This window comes from Amblyomma mixtum, chromosome 10 (genome assembly GCF_055824585.1).
Source record: "Amblyomma mixtum isolate Tamu chromosome 10, ASM5582458v1, whole genome shotgun sequence".
NCBI lineage: Eukaryota > Metazoa > Arthropoda > Arachnida > Ixodida > Ixodidae > Amblyomma > Amblyomma mixtum.
Window position 1 is genome coordinate 157830986 of NC_143021.1, and position 20462 is coordinate 157851447.

Sequence of the window (20462 nt, forward strand, 5' to 3'; positions counted from 1 at the left end):
GGATGCACACGTGCTTTTAAAGCGGTTTTTACCTTTTACTAGCCCTAGGAGATTGTTGACATTGCGCATGTGCGCTGTTTTTTCGTGTGTGTATATTATGACGTGCTTCTTCCTAATAAAAAATCAGTTGTAAGTTCAGCGCTGGTATGTGTGTCTTGTCTCCTTCTTGATCTGCGTGTGTTTCCGCTGTTGAACCATCATTATAAATTGGGAGAGCGTGAAGGTAATTTTGAACCATGCTGAACACCACAACGCCGGCGCTCATTTAATCTGTACTCGCTATAAGAAACATCTGGTAAGAGCGGATTCAGAATTTAGCACCATGGTTCATATTCTCTTCGTACATCGATCCATCGCCACTAATCTACGGAACAGAGGCAAACTTCAAACCCTTTCATCACGCAGACCAATTTTCATACAACCTTTATCATCGGCGCTTCAAAATACCACCATCGGTTTACCTTCAATGTACATGCAAACAACCTGCACGTACTGACCACACTAAAAATAAGACGAATGAAAAAGTGTCACAATATTTCATAAAAATATTCACAGCTCCCAAGTACAGCCGCTGTTTGGAATCATTTGCCTGCGATGGCAATAAATTGTTGTACTGTGGACGCTTTTGTGAGCTGGATGCAAAAGCTGGAGCCTAGTGGCAATTTCTGAAGTGCATTTGGCGTTCATCCGCTTCTCTATGTTTTTAACTCGGTCGATCGCATTGGTCCACACATAGCAGTGTAATCCGCCGCCGCTGCTTACCAAGTAACTGTGATGTCTGTTTGTTTTTCTGTGCAATTTATTTTATTTATTTATTTACCCACAGCGCCAAGCGGCATTACAGTGGAGGAGGGTGTACATAAAAAACAAACATAACATAAGCAGTGTCAGCAACGGAAACAAGCCCAAATTGCATCAAAACAAAGAAAAACAACAACTGAAAAAATTCACAGAACCACGAAACTGAAATGGTTATTATAAGGTAGAAAAGAAAACATAATTAAACATAATATAAATAGTGTCTGAAGACAATTTGTTCCAATCGCGTATTGTTCTGGGAAAAAAAAGACAATCGAAATGCATCAGTTTTTGAGGCAATCTCCCGTACTCTGAAACTGTGGTCTACGCGGTCGGATATATAATGAGGTGCCAGTATATACTTCGCTCTTTCAATTCCAACAGTAATTCGCTGTAAACACTCTTGATTGGGCTCGAAAAGGGCCGACGGTATTTGTAAATAAAAAAAAAATCCCCGACAGTCAGCGCCGCTGGAGTTCTCAGCATACAACCCCTGAGTGGAGAAACCCGATGGCAGCGTACAGGCTCATGCATGCATACGAGCAATGCCATCGCTTTGCAACTAGCCCGATTGCTTACGTATTGACAAACCTGTTTGATCGCTCTACAAAGTGGTCTGAGCTGCGTCGCCTCCTTTCGCTATACTATATCCATTCGCGCTGCGGTCGCCGTTTCTTCTTGTAGGGTAAGAGTGCGGGCTAGTTGGCGATCCATTACATATAAATACCAGCGCAAACCAGCAAGACACACGACGAAGAACGAGGACACACAAGCGCTGACTTCCGACTGATGTTTAATGGTGGAAAAAAAAATGCTTACGTACTGATTTCTAAACAACAAAAAGAAAATATTGTTACGAAGAAGACGAAGCTGGCAGTGGCGCGGGACGGAGCGCTCGCGCTAGGCCAGGGGCCATTAAATCATCTCTTGTTCATGGTTCACCACGCCTCATTCATCGGCTGGCCGCCACGTTACATTTGATGTGAGATGCTGGGGTCCCTTCATCGCTATCCTGGTCCCGCAGCTTCGGTGTCCTGCGCCTGCCGTGGACGTCGGCCGTGAGTGCCTGGTCCGCGCCGCCCGGCCATGCCCCAGCCCGCCCGACCTGAACCGACCTCGCCGCTCACCCCAGCCCCGTCCCTAGCCCAGACCACAAGACCCGACCGACCCGAGACCCAAGACCCACACGTGAAGACACCGCCCCCCTGCCCATGCCGTCCGGTGCATCCACGGACCTCGGCCGTGAGCTCCTGGCACCCTCCGGCCCGGATGCTCCGTGAACCGGGACTCATCTGCCTATCATTTCATCCACCGTGGCGGCCAGCACTTCGCCACCTTGCCACTTCCTAACCTGCAAGCCCATCACCGTTTCGCCCATCCCTTCATCGACGTCTTCTGTTTACGATCGGGACGATCGCTCGGCGGCCCCGGGTAATGTTACGAAGAAGACGAAGCTGGCAGTGGCGCGGGACGGAGCGCTCGCGCTAGGCCAGCGGCCATTAAATCATCTCTTGTTCATGGTTCACCACGTCTCATTCTTCGGCTGGCCGCCACGTTACAATATCTTTGCTTGTCACTTCTTCGAGAAGCGCAACTCCGCATCTGACAAGGCGATTGAAGGCGCGCTGACACAATTATCTTGCAGCCCGGCTATCTCAGCAGCCTCCTTGATCTCCCGCACTATCTGGTCCGAGTGCCTGCTGATTACCGAACAGCTGGCCAAGTCCGGAGTGCACTGCTCTTCTTTCCCTGTAGTTCGGTCTTTGATGATGCATTTCCGCCGGTGCAGCGCCAGATTGCCTGTACCTGTCACGAATGTCCTGTACCGATGTTCTTTCAGCCGCTCATTGGAAGTCAGTCGGAAGTCAGCGCTTGAGTGTCCTCGTTCTTCGTCGTGTGTCTTGCTGGTTTGCGCTGGTATTTATATGTGACGTTTCTCCTTGGCAGTCGCGCTGCAAAAAAGCAATAGGCGTCGCACTAAGCGCTTACCTTAACTAAACGAGGATTCTACGAAGCACTCGAGAGAAATAGTTGTGTCGCTACAGTGGGAGCCGAAGAAGAATTAATCCGCTTGGGAAATTATGTAATCAGGCACTGCAAGCATGAACGAGGTCCCCATCAGTCGCGTTACGCCCACTGCAATTATCCCCGTTGTGCGCGGGCCGCGGCAGCACTGTCCGAGCGGCTGTCTGTGTTGCGTCATCACTACGCCTCCCTTCCGGCGGCACAGTGGTTCCCTTGCAATGCCCCCCTGTAGTGAGGTTAACAGAACACTTGCTGCTGGGCTAGTTGGTGTTGCTTCATAATTAAATAGTTTTAAAGCGCAAAAAAACAGACAAGACACATAGGTAGGTGACAGGATGAACTGTGAGCCATGCTTCACTGATGTGCGCATTCTGGGCAAACGCAATGATACTAATGCTAGGGAGTTGATAGAAGCGTTTTTTATCAAAAAGAAAGGCAACTTGTGCGCAAGCGACACATCAATTGTATTGTATAACAGTAAAAAGAAATTCCTGGAGCGCGCCTTATCATGTCGTTCCTGAGCTTAGGGTGATCCACATGCGCATGTGACGACAAGCTATATAAGTACGTTTCATGCATGCAATAAAATCAGTTGGAAGTTGGCACTTCGTCCTGTCATCTACCTATGTGTCTTGTCTGTTTCTTGCGCCTTAAAACTATTTAATTATGAGGTTAACAGAGTCTGACAACGAGTTTCGCTACACTCAGTATGTTCCCAAGATAATTCTCTGTGAAATCTACGGATGCTAAGCATCAATAAATTTTATTGGGACCACAACCACGAAAGACGGGTCAACTTCAGTCTCAGCTTTAAGCTGACGCCAGTGAGAAACTCAAGTAAGAATGACTCCGCTCTAGTTGCATGAAGCATGAAACAGTCACCGAAACCAAGGAGCATTGGCGGTGTTTATTTTTTTCAGTGTTTCCTTAATACGGAAGTCTGATTGATGGGCATGTTATAATATTCAGTGATCGGAACATTGATTTCTAAACAAATACTCCGGTTAGGTGCAGATGCATGAGGCTATATGGCTCAAAAAATATCGCAGGGAAGTCTGCACGAATTAATCAGCATTCAGAAATGTCTTCCTAGACACTAGAACATCCGGAGCAATACTGACTCGGTGAAAGGAACAATGACCACAACTCCGCCCAATTTTAGTTCTCATAGTAGAAATGTATTCTATGTATCTTTCTGGCTGCGGTGACCTTTTTCGGACAGGAAAAGGAGCATTCATAGGTGAGGAAATTTATTTAAAAATCGTCGCAGCCATTAACTAAACTATTCTACTATAGGCACATGCAACTCGCAAACGGCCTTTATCAAAATGTAAGGTTGCCACCGTTGTGAAGAAAAAGGCGATGTAGAGTAGCCTCTGTGGTCCGCGATAAAGACGGTGTGTATAGGCTCGCGTCATATTAACAAAATCGGCTAGTGGTGGTAGCGATACCTGTTATGTAGTTTCTTTTTTTTTATTCTTTTCTAGCTTATTAAATCTTGGTTTTTGGAGAGAGTGTTTTTTTTTTAAGATTACAACGGTCTACCCCATCCATACAGGCCGACTTCTATTTATTTTCAGTGTCCCTTTAATTTACCATCCCCCTTTTTTGTGCCCTCTTTTCGTTGGAGCGAAAAATGGATAAATACAAATTCGCCCGACGAATCGTGAATGAAAACAATGCACAGTTCTGTTAATTAATGTCTGAAGCCATTTGGAACTGGTTATTTATTTGTTTATTTATTTCCTCAAAGGCCCCGGGCATGGGGCATCATATAGTGGAGCGGACCTACCTAACGGACACCACATTTTCTTAGAGAAAGTTATGCGCCAGCACAACACTCGTTTTGCACGCCTGCTTGTAAAAAAAAAATAAAACATAGCACGGCAAGAAAGAAGTGGAATACTGCATGTTTTGCTCAGACAGTGTGTACAGGAAAACCCGACTAAATTCATAGTTTAAGAAAATCTCGCAATAAACTAAAAACAGATCAAGAAGGCAGCATCAGATTGCTGTGATAAAAAAAAAATCAATTAAGCATATTCCTAAGTGCGATGTCAGTGCACGTTAAAGATCCCCAGGTGGTCGAAATTTCCGGAGCCCTCCACTACGGCGTCCCTCATAGCCCGAGTCGCTTTGGGATGTGAAACCCCATAAACTAAACCAAACCATAAACCAAACCTAAGCTAGTTTGTGAAGTAGCTTTCAGCGTCGCAAAAAGCGGTAATAAACATATTCCGTCTGGTTTCCACCTGAAGGGACCAGACTTTTTTCCACGTATATACTGGGCGCAAACGAGTTTAAAGCTTGTTTGTTTTTAAATGCGTCATGGTTTCGTCATTCGTCCCGTGTTTCGTGCACTGCGAGCAAAAATGAGCACGTACCATCTGGCCCAAATTTCTACTTTACTGCATTTTCCTAATGCGACCGCTCCCATAATATCCCACGAATCGCTCACTCTTCAAGATCTGTCGGCGAATGCGCCTTTTTTTTTGTATTGGCCACTCACTACTCGTTTTATTTAGCGCCTACATCTGGAGAGGAAGCTGTAACTGCTGTAAATTGAAACAGGAGTACGTGCTCGCCAAGATATGAAGAATTTAGGGCTCTTCTCATCGAGGCCACACTTCTTTTTAACGCACGCCCTGTTGCGTACATTTTAAACCTCATACTGCAAACTCATATATTATCTGATGAATGAAACATCTCCCGCATAACATTTATAATCTGAGATAAAAATTACTTTCAGAGACTTATCTTTCGCCGCTGTTTTGTAATGTTTGTTTGTTTGTTTGTTTTGTTTGTTTTATGGGGTTTAACGTCCCCAAGCGACTAAGGCTATGAGAGACGCCGTAGTGGAGGGCTCCGGAAATTTCGACCACCTGGGGTTTTGTAATGTACCGAGATGCTTAACTGCAAAACCTTTTAACTAGTTTTTTGAATGCGCGAAGTATAATGTGTAAAGAACAATATGAACTCTGAGGTCGAAAATCAAGACAGACCGCGCTGCAGCACATCAAAAAACCAATTTTGAACAACTTTGAACAAAAGCATTATACACTGGTGTGTTTTTATTTGTTTATTATTTTTTTAGTGCTAAAACTGGTTTTAGGGGGTCTTTCTAGGCCGGGGCTTCACTGAAAGCCGTCCGCAGACCACAAATGACGTCAAAGCCGAGGATAGTAAATAGCAGGTGGCGGCAGCCGGGAGTTCCTCGAGTGAGATCAAAAGCGCGTGAAGAGCGCACGGCCTAGTCACGTGGCACTGCAACACAACACGAAAACCGACGCTCAAATGCTAGCTCAGCCGGCAAACGAGCCATTATCAACCTCTATTTGCGCGACCTCTATGACAAGCAAAGAAGACGAAGTGTGTAGTGCGCGCATTGCCATGGCAAATTCCCAGTCGTTTGTATCCGCTATGCACCCTGGCCAATTCCCCGCCGTGGGTGTGTGCCATTAAGCCTGAGGACGTCATCATCATCAAATTCCCAGCCGCAGCGGTAGCCGTCGGAGACGTCCGGTGACCGCCGACACCACCCCGATTGCCTCCTCTTAATAGAGAAAAGTATAAAACAGCTGTATCTTACCGGCACTCACCTATGGGGCAGAAAAGTGGAGGCTAACAAAGAGGGTCCAGCTTAAGCTAAGGACAACGCAGCGAGCTATGGAAAGAAAAATGATACGTGTAACGTTGAGAGATCGGAAGAGGGCGGAGTGGGTGAGGGAACAAACGCGGGTTAATGATATCCTAGTTGAAATCAAGAGGTAGAAATTGGCTTGGGCAGGGCATGTAATGCGAAGGCAAGATAACCGCTGGTCCTTAAGGGTAACAGAGTGGATTCCAAGAGAAGGCAAGCGTAGCAGGCGGCGGCAGAAAGTTAGGTGGGCGGATGAGATTAAGATATTTGCGTGAATAGGGTGGCCGCAACTGGCAAAGAACAGGATTAATTGGAGAGACATGGGAGAAGCCTTTGCCCTGCAGTGGGTGTAGTCAGGCTGATGATGATGATGAATAGCGCGAGTGATGGCTTGGCTGCCCCAAGACTACCGCTTATTATGCAGCCGCATCGTAGAAAAGTTCACGGTGGCTCTCGGTATGACATCTGCGGACTGGTCGTAGACGCTGAAGTCAACGCGGACTCCATGGTGACGTTCGTGCCGTGGAATCTCTCGAGCTGGACCGCGGGCTCAACGTTCACATCAAGCGCAGTATGATGGAATACTGCCGACAGCACCGACTTGGCTCGCCTGTTTGATGTGAAGCTTTGGTTGGAAGCCGGGCAGTATGGGGCGTGAAGATAGTTTTGCAGTGCCTCATAAAATATTTGGCTATCGACTGTCTGGAAACAAGACAGGACCAGCAGAACCAGCGTTTTGGGTCCGGGTTATTTCGGAGGTCGGGCTCTGCTGGAACTCCCACATTCGCCTGTGACTCTTGAACAAGGTCTAGAGCCGCAGATTATGTGTTGAACTAAAACAAAGTTGGTTGCAAGCTTGCATGTAACCCCTCCAAACACCTCACTATTGTTTCCACTCTAATCCCTCTAGTGCTCTCCATTCCTTTCCCCTTTTATTGCGAAAGCAATACTACTCCCAAGAGCGGCCTTTGGCGTAGCGGCGGCCGCTTGGCACGTTTGACCTTTAGAACGACCCCTGACGTCATACCATGCCTAGTGACGTCGTACCAGGAGCGAGAGACGGGCTACCAACTCGGCTCTTCGGGTAACGGCGGCCGCTTGCCACGGCGCGCCGCGTCTTCCCGCTAGAGGCGCGGCATATGCAGTATAAAACACCTGGTTCCGCAACCTACCAGGCGTAACCAAAACTAAGCCCCCGCCAATTTTTACCTACTTTGAATGCGATTTGTGGCGTACTGTACCAAAAGAAAGTAAAGCAACGCTGAATGCGGACTACATCGGTAAAGGTAATTCATCCCGGGCTGATATCGTTGTAGTACGGCTCAGCCCTGAACGTCGGTGTTCATGGACGGACGGACGGACGGACGGACGGACGGACGGACGGACGGATGGATGGATGGATGGATGGATGGATGGATGGATGGATGGATGGATGGACGGACGGACGGACGGACGGACGGACGGACGGACGGGTGGGTGGGTGGGTGGGTGGATGGATGGATGGATGGATGGATGGATGGATGGATGGATGGATGGATGGATGGATGGATGGATGGATGGATGGGTGGGTGGGTGGGTGGGTGGGTGGATGGATGGATGGATGGATGGATGGATGGATGGATGGATGGATGGATGGATGGATGGATGGATGGATGGATGGATGGATGGATGGATGGATGGATGGATGGATGGATAGGAGCGCCCCCTTTAAAACGGGGTGGTGGCAATTGCCATCATGCTCAGCTCTTCTTTGTTTATTTTTGTTCAACTGTGTTGTCAATTCGCATTAAGATTCGCCATCTTCTTTACCTACGGTTTCCTACACTTCTAGCCTTATGTCACATCTCTGCTTTTCAGCCGCCAATCCTCCAATCGCTTTTTGCTAACTTCCACTGCAGATTTATTTACATGACCATTGTTATCTTTAAAACCTAGGGCCTCAGGAAGAGTGAGTGTGCCTGCATCAACGTCCGGGTGGATACCATCACATTTGAGTATTAGGTGTTAAATTGTTTCCCCAGATCTACCACACACTGCACATGTGTCATCATCTTCGTTGATTTTTTTTTTTGTAGCTACGCGTTCTAAGACACCCTGACCCAGCTTCCGCTGGATGCCGTGTGGCGCCCTCTCCCGGCCGCCTCGGAAGGGGCCCCCGAGGCTCTTCGCGTGCCTCCGCGTCGACGCGGCCGTGCCGTTCTTTGTAACCTCCAGCTGTTCTCTGCCAGGAGACAGTCGCAGGGGCTGCGTTGTTTTCTCTCGTGAAGGCCGCGCATCTCCCGACACCTTTTGAAAAATATTTTCCTCTCGACAAGGAGGAAGTCATCGGGCTCGTTTCGAAGTCTTGGAAAGGATGCGATGCGCCACCTCCGGATGCTCTATCACATTTGGGGCTTGGCCAATGCTGTAAGGTAGCCAGGCGGCCGGGGCTTGGCTGCCAGCGAAATCTCACGCGCGGCCATGTGGGGGGCCAGGGTGCTGAGAGACAACTCTGTGCCTCCCCTGATGCAGCATGTTTTTGGCTTCTGAAGAGCTGATCAGCCGAAGGCACGATCTGGTGTGGAAGCGGAAGTACTGCGTGAATACCGACTCGAGCTTATCTTTGCACTCAGATGCCGAAGTTGCGTAAGAGAAAAATTTCTTTCCACCAACACGAATTCCCGAGTGCGGAGCAATGGGAGAGCCGGCTCACCAGCAGCGAGCTCGCGGCCCAAAGGGCCTTAGTGCGGCACGCTACTGATGCAGCTCGACTCAGTGGAGCCCTGGACTAGGGGCCCAACCTTGCTGAAGAGAAGCCTCAAGTCGCCGGCGCCACGAAAGACGACGGAGGCTTCGAATCCGCGAATCTCTTAAAAGATCTCAATAAAAGTTTTCTACTACTACTTCTTCGCTTCGTAAATTGGTTTTTAAGGAAAGGAAATGGCGCAGTATCTGTCTCACATATCTCGGCGGACACCTGAACTGCGCCGTAAGGGAAGGAAGAAAGGTGGGAGTGAAAGAAGAAAGAGAGAAAGAGGTGCCATAGTGGAGATCTCCGGAATAATTTCGACCACCTGGGGTTCTTTAACGTGCACTGACATCGCGCAGTACACGGGCGCCTTCTGCGTTTCATACTGCTGTAGCACCACGAGGACAGGTACGGAGACAGAGTTACGACAACACAAGTCCTCACTAACAACTGACAAAATTTATTAAAAGCTCAAATTATATAGACTGCGTTCTGCGTTTCGCCTCCATCGAAACGCGGCCGCCGCAGTCTGATTCGAACCCGGGTACCGAGGAGTGTAGTCGATTGAAAATCTAGCGGGTGACCTCCTTAACCACTCTAAAGTGACACGGCGCTCGGCATCCCGAATTCTGTCCGGCCCCACCAGGAAGCCGCGTATCCACTTTGTTCATAGAGTTCTGCGCTCTTCGCACGGACGAAGAGGCCACGGGAACCTCGTCCAGCTGCGCTTCAAATAAAACCGATTTTGTTCTGAGAAAACTGAATACAGAAACAGAACATTGCTTTCCTACCCCTCGATTCACCTCGAACACAGGACGTAGTGGCTGAAACAAGGGACGACACGAGCGCTATCTAGCAACTGAATTTTTATGTCTAGAAATTAAATGAATGAAATGAAATCTTTATTCGGCCATATTTACAATATGCCCCCGGAGAGAGCCAAAAGGAGGCAGACAAAGCATGCCTCCTGACGAAGCCAACACCCCGGCAAACACATCAGGGCAGAGGTGACAAGACGGCAAATCACATATGAAAAAAAAAATCAACTTAGAAAAACAACTTTACAAGAAAGGAACAGCATACTTTAAGGTAACATGCCTAATCTCGAAGAGAAACAAAGAAAGACACTCCTGATATCTTAAAAAACAAACATGACACCGTTACGCCCGAACTAACTAACCCGAAAAGTACAACACAACTAATACTAGCAAATTGAAAGTCTTTTGCAAAATTGACAACAGACAATGGAGTGGCATATATAAGCACCAATGCAACGACAAAACAAAAACACAACATACTATCGCGATGGCCCTTAAAAACGTTACGCGTATGCAGCGGTTAGGCTCAACGCCTCATCTTAACAAAGCCATCCAGCAATCTTAGCACACGACAAGCACCTGCTATCACCCTGTCGCCACGCATTCCCCGAGAGCGCGAATATCCTTTTCCACAAGATTGATAGAAGGTGATGCGACACATGTTTCTGACTCCTGCCTTTTCAGAAACGCCTCAACTAGCTCCCCGAAGGTCCGACCAGGTGATCCGTTTCTGATAAGGCAGGAGTCAGAAACATGTGTCGCATCACCTTCTATCAATCTTGTGGAAAAATATATTCGCGATCTCGGGGAATGTGTGGCGACAGGGTGATAGCAGGTGCTTGTCGTGTGCTAAGATTGCTGGATGGCTTGGTGAAGATCAGGCGATTAGCCTAACCGCTGCATACGCGTAACGTTTTTAAGGGCCATCGGGATCGTATGTTGTGTTTTTGTTTTGTCGTTGCATTGGTGCTTGTAGATCTCACCCTTCGAGAAATCAAATTCAATTCTTAGATTTCGCTCCTGTCGTCTCTTGTTTCTTCCACTACGTCCTGTATTTCGCGTTGCTTTAAGATGAATCCGTTCCAACTTTCCCAGTTTTCTGTTCTCGTTAGTACCCACTCCGAGATCATCGCCGGGAAGTGAAAAGCGTCACGTCTAGCCTCAGAAATCCATGTTTAAAAACATTTTCATCGCAGCTTGTTGCCGAAAACAGCCAGTGACGGTAATTCCTGCATTTCATGTTTAGGTCTCCTCGCGCGCCTATAACAGTTGCGGTTTCTGAGAGTAGTCTTTAGAACACGGTAATGTATCGATGCTGGCCAATTTTAGTTTGTTCATTGAACCTGCTCTGACGTTCCACATCACCCGGGCGTTTCTTTATTCCTAGCACTTTCCGTATGGCACAAGACGAGGCTGTCGATATCCTATAGAAGGTTGTGGAGGCTATTCTCATGCAGAGGCCGCAGAAAACTCCAGCTACGAGTGTTGTCTGTCAGCCCCATGAGCGGGTCTTCTTCCCTTGTAGTCTGAACACCAGCTTGCTGCAATCATTTTGATCTCCTCTGAATAGGCGTTTTCGCACATCGTCTTCATCATTTTGCGGTCGACGCGCTCGGCATTCGACCCCGCGACTTCGACCTGGGTCGTCGAACGCCGTAGCTACTGAGATACCGCGCGGGGTCGGTTTCTAGGTTAAAAATGATCCGTGACTCTAGGCTGTGTAATCCTCTTTTCGCCCATGCCGATTGTGCCATATTAGCCCGGGTTTCTTACCATGCCTTCCACCTGCTTAATGCTGCCATTTTTACCACGGAGTTCCACGTTTTCTCATGTCTTCACCCTCACTTTGCGATTGCTTGCCAGATTACATGCGCGATTTTTGTATATAAGCGACGATAGTAAATCAATAAATGTTCAGTTAATACGGCCGTGTGTTGTCGCTGGCCTCTGTCCCGTCTCTTTTTGCGGGTTTTAAGGCGAAAGCCTCATACTGCCGTTAGCAGCCGTGTCGGCAGCCGTGCAGGCAGATTTGTCCGCGTTTCGGCGTCACTACTTAAAAAAATAACTGTGTCGAAGCTGGAAATCGAAACAGGGCCTTCGCCATTTGAAGCGGAGACGCCACCACTCCGCCACGAAGGCTCAGGGTTTGAGCATGAATAAAGGGTCATCTAGTGGATGCACGGGTCCCATGAATAGAATAAAATAAATAAACAAAATAAAATTAAGAACAGAAAAAGGAACAATAAAAATAAGAAAGGGAACAAAAATAAAAAATAAAAAAATGGAAATAAGAGAAGAAAAAATTTAAAAATAAAAAAATGAAAATAAGAGAAGAAAAGAAATAAAAATAAAATATAAACAAAGTAAAATATGAAAATGGAAAGAAGTAAAGAAAGAGTGCACCAAGAAACGCTTTCGCCTTGCAGCACTTTAGAGAGCCAACGTGCCCCCTGAATCTTTTTTGTTCTTCATGATGTCCCACCAACTGGCCTACAACTATGCCCTCCTAGGTATGACCTGCAATATCCTTTTACCTTAGGCGCCTTTCCTCTGAGCACACACTGGCTCGAGTGACTCCCCAGCGTGCACCGTTGGCCAGCCAGAAGCGAGAACCGAGCCTTGGACGCCAGCAGGGGGCGATGCTGTGGCGCCGTCTCTCCGCTGCTGCCTTTCCAGCGCTGAATTGTTTCTCGCGCGGCCCATCGCTGGTGCTTCGGCCTTGACACGGCCGCTGCGTGGCTTGTCGGCCTTAGGGCCCCGTTGTGCATTGTCCGAGCTGATCGCGGTGAGAGAACGCCAGCGGGTGCCGGCCAGACTGCACGCCGACGACTGAATTCATTAGGTCAGGCAGTGCGGCAGACCCGCCTGGCGGAGAGAAAAAAAAAGTATTGAAAGGCGGCTTTACAGCGCCGCTGTATGGAACTTGGCAAACTGAAATTAAAGCACTGCACGGAACTCCGCACATGACCTGAATCTCAGAGGAGCCTCTATACTCGGCCCGGCAACGACACCTCGAACAATGTGGCTATTGAATGGGCCAGAAAAAACGATCACTAATGTACTCGTCGTGCGTAGCGCGCAACTTTAAACGAGAGATCAGTATTTCTCTATCTTTCTTTCTTTATTTTTTTATTTCAGGCAATTTACTACATATTGCCTCAGGAGACGATAATGGGGCCTGACTTGGCTATGACGCCCTGACAGCAGATTCAGCACAAGTGTACATATGATTATACATCATACGCAGACCCAAGTATAACACATCAATACAGAATACAGGAAGATACACACAGTCTTAGGTTTATTTATTTATTTATTTATTAATACTGCAATCCCAGGAAGGGATTTTCGCAGGGTGAGCATACAGAAAATAGGTAAGTACAAATATTAAGAAAAAAAAGTACAAAGGCCACAAATTAATAATAAGCAACAAAAACACAACAGCAAAAATGAAAGGCTCAATGACGTAACACAACAAAAAAGTACACTAAGGTTTGGGGCATATAAATACACTACTATCAAGTCATCAGTGAACATGGTCAACAGGGAATTAATTAAATGAAGAAAGAGCACCAAACGATCACAATATTAAATTCAGTTAAAAAAAATGGGAAACGGGAATGCATGACAGAGGACATTATTGTGCACTGAGGTTGCCGATGAATGATGTTACAGATAGCTGTAGGACTTCGTCGTTAGTAAGTTGATTCCACTCCGTTACTGTTCGCGGAAAAAAAGAATATTTAAAGCAGTTATTACGCTGGGTGAAAGGGGTGATTGTAAGATTGTGACGTTGTCTTGTAGAATAACCTGAAGAGAAGGATATTAGTCCATCAATGTTAATTTTAAAATGACCTTTGACCAACTGTAATCTAAGGTTATACTCTAATCTCTCTAAAGAGAGAAAAACCAAAATAACTTATTAGAACTGTAATAATATAAAAATAATCTCTTGCTTACTGCATTAAGATTATCAGTGAAAGAAATATTTCACCAAACAAAAATTGATAATGTGAAATGCAATCCAGTGTACATAAGTAACGGAACATGACCTATAGTGCACGATGGTAGCACAACATAATACGATTAATAGCACCAAGAGTTGGCTCAGTAGTTTAACCCATGCACCTCCTGTTCAGGTAAAAATATTTCTTTAACTTGCTTTTTCAATTGATCTGGAGAGACTTCAGAACTTACTAAGTTTAATATGTCAGGATACTTATTGAAGATTTGTGGTATTTGCGACGATAACAAGAGATCGATACAACAGATCGATGTATCGATAGACCGATATACAAGAGATCGATGTTCGGGCCCATGCGCAATTTCGCTACCATCTCAGATAAAGCACAAGCGCCAAAAGAGAACTCGAAGAGGAAACCGAAAAAAAGCCTGCAGAAAAAAAGCAGCAAAGTCCACGTACCTCGTCAATTTTACCCTAACTGCTCAAAACAACTCTCCGGCGCCTAGTGCGAAACACACTTCCTTCTGCAACGACTCTCAAGGCTTGGCCACGTCCATGTAAGTTTTCTTTTCTATAAAAAATTGACGCCAAGGCCAAAGCCTCCTCTGCTTGAATGCCAGTCACATTGATCAGTTTCAATGGGAGCCCTTTGGAGCCTCTGATCGTTTACTGGTCGTGATGTGGCGCTCACTACGAGAGCAGTGGCTAAGCCCATAGCGCGAATTGCCGGCAGTGCTAATCTAAGAAGCATCACCTAGAGAATGAAAAGAGTACCAAAATTTGTTCGCCTACTTCCCGTCGTACCTCGAAGCGTTCTCGCGCTCTGCCTGCACATGTGGAGCAGGCGCGTAGGCTGGACAATGGCAGAAACGAAGGAAGGGCGGCAGGAGAGGGCACAATTCACCTGGCGCTCGAATCAGGGAGGCCTTACTCGGGTAGTCGCCAAGTGTAACGGGTAGAAGTTCTTTGGTTTGCGCTAGTTGGTTCGTAGCCATGTTTGAAACAGAAAGGCGCAAAAGGGTCTAGGACAAAAAAAGGAACGTGAAGCAACAGGACAAACGTTTGTCGTGTTGCTTCACGTTCCTTTTTTTTTGTCTTCGTCCCTTTTGCGCTTTTCTGTACCGACATATAACGGGTAATTCGGCAGTGGTTGAGACCGTCTGCCGCATCGCTGTCTATTAGTGCCGGCCTGCCATTCGCGTCTGAGAAAGGGAAATACGCAAGCAGCCAGTTAACACGAGCGTACTGCCGGCACCCCTTTCGCATTGTGTGACGAGGGCACCGACCAATCTCGTTCCTATCCAACTCCAACACCAAATTGCATTTTTCCCAAGATGTGCTGCCTCTGCGTGCTCGAATGTTTGTCTGCCACACAGAACAGTGGTTGAAAACAAGCACACGTGTGCAGCGTAGGTGCGTTAAGAGTTCCACGAGGCGTCAACTGCACCTGCAAACAGGCAAGGTGCGTTCTTGGCAGGTGCTGCCACCTGTTGCTTGCGCTTGTAACTAATAAGCTACGCGTTCGCAGTAAAAGCTGGTAGTTTCTTTGCAACCAATGGTGCTCGAGGAAGGTAAGATGTGCGCTGCTGCCGTGCGAGAGAGGCGGGCTTCCGCATTCGTCACAGCTCTCTCCGCACTGAACGCTTGTCGCGAAACGCTCTCTGCTCCCGGCCTTCGCTGAAGTAGCCCCCCACTGGCTATGTCGTTCGGCTGCCGAGGGCGTGGGAACAGCCACTGCAGCTGCGTTTCTAAGAGCGAAATGCTTGCACTGCCGAGAGTGTAATCTACGGCACTCCGGTGCGGAACGCTGCGGCACTGCACATCCGCCAATGCAAACTGAAATTTTACAGCAGCCGATGGCTCCAGAGGAGTGCGGTGGGAGGCTGGCTGAGACGAAATTGCACAAACACAAGACTGTTGAGCGGACAGGACCAGAAAAGAAGCAGATTCACCTTATTGCGCCAGGGCCTCCTTTACTTCTACTACAGCGCAGCGCATGTGCACCAGACACACAATGCCGACAAACGCACAATCACTTTCTCAAGGCAACGAAATCCAGTTTCTTACTGTACAAGTGGATGGAAGTTTCGAGTATACATTTTTTCCGGGGCCGAATCACTCTATCTGCAAAGCTTCAAGAACTTCGCGTTCCTTTCGTTTCCTCGCACCACCGGTAATCTTTATGTGGCCGTAAAGCGGCGTGCATGCTTCAGAAAGACTTGCGATGTTTCGGTAGATGCTCTTCACGTGGTGCATCTAAGGTGCTGGCATGCTCTGTTAATCCTTCGTTAATACAAGTTTGGGTGGGGCACCAAACAGATAAACAAGTTTTTGCCGTGCAGAAAGAATGTCATTTTTGACACTCCGATTACCTGCGGCAATGTTGGCCAAACAGGACGCTGCATTAGTCAAGGCGAGTGTTGTACCGGTCATCGCGAAATAGCGGCCAGACTGTCGGACCCAAACAAATGATCACTAACGCTATCTGCAAAAAAAAAAAAAGAAACTAAGCACAAGCTAATTATTCTCGCACTGGTGAGAAACATTCCACATATCTGGAATATATGCTCTCCAGTAATGGAACCAGATATGCGCGTGTCACGTGTGCACATGTCTGGTTTCATTGCTTAAGGGTATATATGCGATCAGCAATGAAGTAAAGTAAATTTATAGTACAACTTTGCCTTTCTTTACTATGTTTGCTCCCAGCCCGCTGGTTTTATTCTTTGAAATATGTACCAGCGGTTCTCCTAGCTCTCAACTCTAGTGAGATATTACACACAGAAACACGAGAAACCCATTGCATTTAGTTGCCCACTTCACCACTCCTGTCATGGTATAGAGATACGACGTGAGTCTCGCAGGCATGGCCCTACAAGTCCTCCGGGTTAACGGGGCCGCCATCAACAGCTTGGGCTATTTGATTTCGATAACTTTGAAGGCAGTTTTTTTTTTACAGCTTCCAAATTGTCGCCATCTATTTGCTCTCTTGTTTTGTAGGGCTAAAAATAAGTTTTGTGATGAACTCTTCACAAGTGACGAGTTCCGGTGCACGGGAAAGATCGGCAGAAAGACACGCGTACCGCCACCCCGCCAGTACACTTCGAAATCACCGCCAAGCGCCATTGCTGCTCCTTACGCGATGCGCCATTACCCGCCGCAGAAAATAAAAACTGACTACCAGAATTTTGTTCCAAAAGTAACACTACGCGAGTCGCCGAGCCATTTCGCGGAGCTGACGCAAGGCCTTACTGCGCATGCGCGAGGACGGCGCACAGCTGGTGCGCTGCCGCTGTCACTGTGCGGGTGACTCAGAGGTGCCGCCGCTGCGCTCGCCAGTTGCGCCTGCGCAGTAGCGGCGCATAGCTAGCGTGCAGGGGCCGCCGCCGCTGCCGCGCGCTCTCCATCGCCTCTCTCTCTCTCCTCGTTGCTTTCGCAATCCTCCAGGTTTAACCAGAGCTGAACCACTGCCAATTCTTTCTCCGCAAATCGGCATCCTGCAAAATTTTGTCTATGACTGCATATACGCAGAACCCTCGCCGCTGTTGGGGCGGTCGCCACCGGCCAGTGATAGCAAACACGTCTGCGCGTGGTCGGGGCGTTTGCGGTGGAGCTAAGGGCGCTCACGGGTCATACGGCCCACCGAAGGAGTAAATCACGCTGCACAACACGATGGAGGCTGGGGAACGCACGGAGGTCGTCATGAGGAGGCACGTCACACGTCGATGGCCCGTCGGATGTCGCCACCGGCTGTTGCCTGTAGTGGTGGAGAACCAGCCAGTCCGGATAGCAAGGAGAATTATAGCGCGTTCGCTAATTGCGACAGTCGGCTGCTCTCCGTGCCGTCTGCGTACACAACTTGAGCGGGGGTAACGATGGCAGTGAGAATGGGAGAAGGCCCTATCCACACGCAGTGTGCCTCCGGTGCTTCGCTGGCAGGTCGTGTGTGGCAAAAGGCTGGCATGTCGAGAATATCGCCTTTCATTAAAGGCGATTTTCTCCGCATGCCGGTCTTGGCTATCGCACCCAGATCCTACAGGTCGCGAAACAGACCGCCACGCAGGTAGGCCGCAAAAGTGGGATGCACCTCCTTAACAACTCTTTCGACTCGCTGGTGGTTTGAAGCGGTCGGTTCGGCGATCTGAGAAATGTGGACCCAGCGCTACAAGACGAGGACACAAAGAAAACACGTACCATGTGGTATGGGTTTTCATTGTGTCCTCGTCTCGTAGACCTGGGTCAACATTTCTAAGCGATGAACCAACTAGCCCAGACCAGAATCCTTGATCTGAGAAAGCTCCTCACACTCCCGCAGGTACTAAAGCGATGACTCCTCAGGCACCTGCGTGCCGAACTCAAGCTCTCGCGCCGCACCTTACGATGACAGCCTCGGGGCAGGGTTTTCCGACGGAGAGCGCCTTCATTCCATCGCACGTGGTTGGTCGGTGACCTGAAATCCGGTGCCACAGCGCTCCTCGCCTCGCAAGGGCAACAGGCACAATATATGTGAGCACCTCACAGTCATCCAGCCGTATACCGCTGCCCGGTAGTGCAATATACTGCTAGTGAGGTCAATAACGCTGACCGTGTTGGGATATCCGCGGTATATTGGGACGGTCAATTTTACCGCCTCCCGCGAGTGGTTGGAAGCCTTCGGGGAAGCCTGAAGATCACCCGACAGAGACTGGATAACCCGCTTCGCATCTATCTTGCAGCAACGCCAGCACATCTGGTGCGGCCGCTCCACTAAGAGCTCCCGCATTTTGGGTACTAGGATGTCCGGGATCCGTAAACAGCTACTCTGTCTCTACCACCATCCTCGAGCTCTCAGGTGCACGAGGCGCTGGCAGTTCAGCTCCGGGCCGGAACGGGCCAGCAGCCACCTGCTGCGAGAGGACACGTACCTCTCTCCATGTACCGTCAACAAGTGGTGCGCTTGGTGATCTGTCTTCTTCCATTGTCACGGATTGCAGTCCTTTGCCTACTGATACATCAAAACGTCTCAGACCGAAGCGGACTGGTGTCCAGGTGTCGCTTTCCGCCTGCTCTCTCACGCCGGATACTGCAGTCGGTCGGACTCCTGTTTCCGCGGTGCCTGACACTGAAACATCGCCAGCGACGATTGACCCTTTCCCACTAGGCGACGTTCGCGAGAGGCGTCAAAGGTGTCCCCTCCCTAAAAGTGGCCTATATGACACGACCAGCTAGTCACACCAGTTCCCAGCTCGTGCGCGACAGCATTTCCATAGGCATTCACTGCTCCTCGTTCGAGCACCAGAACCGTGGGCGTCTACTTAAATCTATCCGCGCACGAGGTCAGTGCATAACCCAAGAGTGGGATTTCTGTCATGTCCCGGGTGCGTTCGAAGAGAGGTCCACTGCGTGGTTCGAGCAGCGAGCCGAATGTGTCCCGTCTATTCTTGGCACGCCCTCACTCCGAGATAATTCGCAGCATTCATCATCATCATCATCATCATCATTTATTTTCCCTTAAGGACCCCTAGGTGGGGCATTACATAAGGGGGGAGCAAATAAACGAAATCACAAACAATAGGAACAGTACATGTTTTTATTACGCATACAACTACGACTCAAGCACTGTGTCGCACTCAGCCAATAAGCACCTGGCGTTCACCGCTAACCGAGAACGGGCCGCAGCAGCAGTCGCGCGCTCGGAGGTTGCGCAAGGGCGGGTCGAGAAGCTCTCGACTCGTGATGCCAGAGACTAGCCGAACAAACCACGCGGAGGTCCATCGGTATAGGATACGGGGACCGCGAGAAACGGTCGCCCACGTGCCTTGCCGCCTGCGTCCGGCCCAGCGTCCCCCACTCGTTGCTGGTCTGTCTCGACTCATAATGCAATTGCGGATAACGAACAACCGACTTCGGCCATTATCTAAAAACATAGTCAAATAGACAAACCTACCGAGAATAGGACCTGGGTTACAAGCAAGGAAATCATCAAAGTGACCGCAGAAGCGGGCGAGTGGGTGAGTGAACAAATGCGGATTAATGATATCCTAGTCGAAATCAAGAGAAAGAAATGAGCTTGGGGTATTGCATGTGATGCGAAGGCAAGACAACCGCTGGTCCTTAAGAGTAACGGAGTGGATTCCAAGAGAAGGGAAACCTAGCAGGGGGCGACAGAACAGTTAGGTGGGAGGATATGATTCAGAAGTTTGCGGCGATACAGTGGCCGCAGCTGTAAATGATAGGGTTGATTGGAGAGACATGGGAGAGGCCTTTGCCCTGCAGTGGGCGTAGTCAGGCTGATGATGATGACGTGACTAAGCCTACAGACGTGTGCCCCCGAAGTGTTCTCTGCGGCTTTAATTCAAGCGGCTGGGTAGGCGGCCGAAGAAAACAAATAACACTGCAGGGGTGTGCTCACGTTAACGGACAAGAAAAGAACGATGCAACCTGGACGCCAAAAAGCCTTGCCTTTCCTCGAACTACACCATTTCTACACTGCACCAATACTTAAATTCC

At 48.7% G+C, this 20462-nt stretch overlaps 1 protein-coding gene and 1 pseudogene across 1 annotated transcript in view; one reads left to right on the forward strand and one right to left on the reverse strand.

Moving 5' to 3' along the window:
* Cda5 (Chitin deacetylase-like 5) overlaps positions 1-20462 on the forward strand; it is a 249832-nt gene that overhangs the window by 102014 nt on the left and 127356 nt on the right. The gene's annotated exons all lie outside the window — the stretch shown is intronic.
* Positions 18238-20462, reverse strand: part of LOC149327466 (uncharacterized) — a 65894-nt pseudogene continuing 63669 nt past the window's right edge.